Raw genomic sequence first — 3,523 nt, 5'->3', positions numbered from 1 at the left:
CCCCCACCCCCCCACCCCCCCACCCCTCTCTCTCTCTTTCTTTCTTCCTCTCTCTCTCTCCCTCTCTCTCGTGGGCAGTCTCCAGTGAAAGGGGAGCAGGAGGGCGGAGCAGCAACGGGGCTTTTTCTGGGACAGGTGCCAATTTCAAACAAAAGACACAAAAAGCCAAAAAAAGAGTGAGATAGTTCCCAATGACAGGGAAAAAGTGGCATGTTTCAAGAACTGATTTGTACTAATTACATGTGTGTGCATGTGTAACTATTCTCCTCTTGCAGGACTTTTTTTTATTGCATGACTGAGTAGCAGCCGAGATCTTGAATCCTCTCTCTCTCCCCCTCCCTCCCTCCCTCCCTCTCTCCCTCCCTCTCCCTCCCTCCCTCCTCTTCTTTCTCTGCTGTCTTGCTCCCGTGAAGGCATTTGAGTTTCGAGCGGGGAAAAGAAGGAGGGGTGGGTGGAGTTGGGAAGGGGCAGAGTGGAGGCGGAGCTTTGCCTCCTCTCCTCCCTGTCGAGTCTTCTGCATTATTCATATGCCTGGGCCAGTGCTGCGATCTGACTGGCTGCCTGGCTTAGCATTCACCCGACATTCAGCGGCTCTGTTTGCTAACATTCCTCATTCAAAGCCTTGTTAACTGCCAGACGGGAGGAACACGCGACTCCATGGGAAACCCACATGGCCTCCCCATTGTGGCGGGCCCTGACAGTCTCAGACTAGGAGGTGGCAGACAGAGGAGAGCGAGGGGAGCCAGTTTGTAAATATTAGAAAGCAGTTAGCTGAGGTTAGGCAGGTTACCCAAGGCTTAGTAGACGGGGTTTGGGGGGTGAGGTGGCCAGATTGACAGGGTAAAACCCAGACAGAGGGGCAGACAGATGGGCAGACAGACATATAGACAAGGCGTTGAGGCAGACAGGGAGGCTGGCACTTGCTGGGACTCTGAATGGGTCTCTCGTTGGCGTGCCCGCCTACTCCTTGCAGGGAGTGCAGAGCTGTGTGACTGAATCCAAGCTCCTTCTCTGCCCTTCTCCACAGAGAGGATATGTGGACATACTGTGTGCAGCTACCGAAGGATCCAGGGAAACAATGAGCGGCGGAGATTTCTGTGCTTTACCCACCGGATAGCTGATGGCTGTGGCGGTGGTGGCGGTGTGTGTGTGTGCCAGCTGCCTCAAAGACTCAGTGGGTAAGTCAAAGAGTATGTGTGTGTGTGGGTGTGGAGGTAAGTGTGTGTGTGTGTGTGTGTGTGTGTGTGAAGCATGCACACATGCAGAGGTATTCTTTTTGACCAAAAAAAAAACGATGACACACAAAGACGAAACAAAAAAAGCGGCGGAGAGCGGCTCGGTTTGACCCGATCTCGGCGTCGGTGTGTTTCAACGTTGTGTCTGGGTGTTGTTTCCTTCAGGGCTACATGACTATCCAGAGAGAGAGGAGGCTTAACTAAATATAGTCAAACCAGGGGGGGAAAAACGTGGCACGGGCTTTGAATTTCAGACGGAAACCGAGGTAATCTGTCCTCCGGTGCGTTCCTACCTGCAGTTTTGCACTCCAGGTCGGCCTTTTGTGTGTGTGAAAGAGAGACGGTTTTGGAGGGAGCTGAGAGGGACCAGTGCTGTAATGTTGGGCCGAGGGCCAGACAAGGCCTGCTACACAAGGCCGAGCCCCACCACAACGCTCCCCCTCTCTCTCTCTCTCTCTCCCTCTCTCTCTCTCCCCCTCTCTCTCTGTCTCTTTCTGTGTCTCTCTCTCCTTTTCTCTCCAGGTCAGCTATCAGAAAACTATTAATCACGAATCTCATATTGAGTTTTCCCATTAAAACCTCATCAAGCGAATATGTGCGAGGTTTAGGGTTTGTAATAGAAGGTTAAACATTGGAAAATGGGTCAATGCTGACACGTGGCCTCTCGTAGCTTTAATATAGCTCGAACAGGCCTTTTCGGACATTACGTATATTATGATTTACTAACATGGCTCCACTATAAAACGCGTTTTCATTTTTTGCATTTTACTTAACATGCGTAAACAAGAAAAACGCCTCAAGGCATTCAACTGTAGACATTTCTCTCCTTAGTTCGACTGTACCATTTGAAGGCTGAATTAAATTCAAAGCCATGTCAGCCTTCCACACTGTACTTGGGGTGTATGCTGTAACCCAGAGAAGGGCGGTATGCTTTTTTTAACATCATTTTTTAAAAGTTAGATATTCATTAACATTAGCATCACAGCTGCTTCATCCTCGAGGAAGAATACCAGCTCTAATTTTGGCCGTATTATATCATATTTTCCACATAATTAAAAAACTCCATATTCCGCACCCCTCATCAATGCCATGCAGCATGGCAGCTTTAATTATCGCCTATAAATCAATTTTTCAAACAAGCGCTAATTGAAAATCGTCCTTTTTCCCCCCCTTACATAGCCTCTCGATGTGGCTTCATGTTGAACACCTCAGCACATCAGAGTCGACCATGACCGATAGGTAGGAGTGGAGGCAGTGTGAGTCATCACAGATAGCTCTAGTCATCCCACCTACGTCCTACGTTTGACAGGCCTATTCATCCGCCACTCTCGCACCACAGGGCCTGGCGCGAGCTCCGCCATTACTGTCACCTCGTCAGGAAACCCTGATGCTGCTTCCCTCCTTTGCCGTGTCCAAAAACCTCTTTCTGGGCCCCACTCGGCCAGGTGAAATTCTGAATTAACACGTCAGAGACGGTTTGGAGAAGGAACACGTCACTGCTGGACACCAGTCAGTTCAAGGTGCAGCGTTAGAAACTGCAGCAGAGTCACAAGGATGTGGTTGTTTTTGCTTTTTCTCTCTTCTCTTTTCTCTTTCTTTCCTCTCTGCTGTATTTCACCTGACTCTGTTCAACTCGCACTGTAGGAACGATATCAGGTGGTATAGGGAGTATTTTCGGCGAGTTGTGCTGCCATTTGCGAACGACCCAAACGGCCTTTATGGAAACATGGAGAAAGGCGCTTTCGTCCGCTTTTTCTAACTCGGAAATAACGCATCGTCACATTCACTTATGAAAAATATCAAATATATTGTGTAATATTTTCCCCCTGACTTGGATTCTCTAATTTTTCAGACATATTTATGTCATGTTATCTTAAAATATCGGCCGTATTAGAGAATATTTTATCCCAGGAAAACCATAAAAACAAACCCGGTCAGATCTTGGAATTCATAAATTTGAACATATTTTCACATAAAACCAGTAGCAAGCTGCAGTTTGAGTGAAATTTATACTGTACTCTGACTCCCTGCAAAAAAAAAGTTACGTTGTAAAAGATAGATCACTGAGGAGTCATACACTGATTTTTTGCGAAAGAGGAAAAAATGTAAAACAATCGCAGATCTGTCCCGATCATCTCGTCTATGTGTCTGGTTTGTAAACAAATTCTCATATGGGCAATAAAGAAAAAACTTGAAACCGAAGGAAATGCGAAATACTGCGCATTAAGTCCAGCACACCACATCTTGAACCAGACATGCAGGACACATGCACGCACAAACGTGCACTC

The 3,523-nt window shown here is 47.5% G+C and overlaps 1 long non-coding RNA gene across 1 annotated transcript in view; it reads left to right on the top strand.

Moving 5' to 3' along the window:
• The first annotated feature begins 388 nt into the window (after window positions 1-388).
• LOC146962741 (uncharacterized) overlaps window positions 389-3,523 on the top strand; it is a 7,825-nt gene continuing 4,690 nt past the window's right edge. The window contains exon 1 of the long non-coding RNA XR_015035034.1: window positions 389-1,178. This is a non-coding gene — a long non-coding RNA (uncharacterized LOC146962741). The remainder of the gene's footprint in view (window positions 1,179-3,523) is intronic.

The sequence above is a fragment of the Trachurus japonicus genome, chromosome 23 (genome assembly GCF_045865225.1).
Source record: "Trachurus japonicus isolate A0001 chromosome 23, Traja_1.0".
NCBI lineage: Eukaryota > Metazoa > Chordata > Actinopteri > Carangiformes > Carangidae > Trachurus > Trachurus japonicus.
Note: the sequence above shows the minus strand (reverse complement) of the source record. Positions and strands in the feature narration are given on the sequence as shown.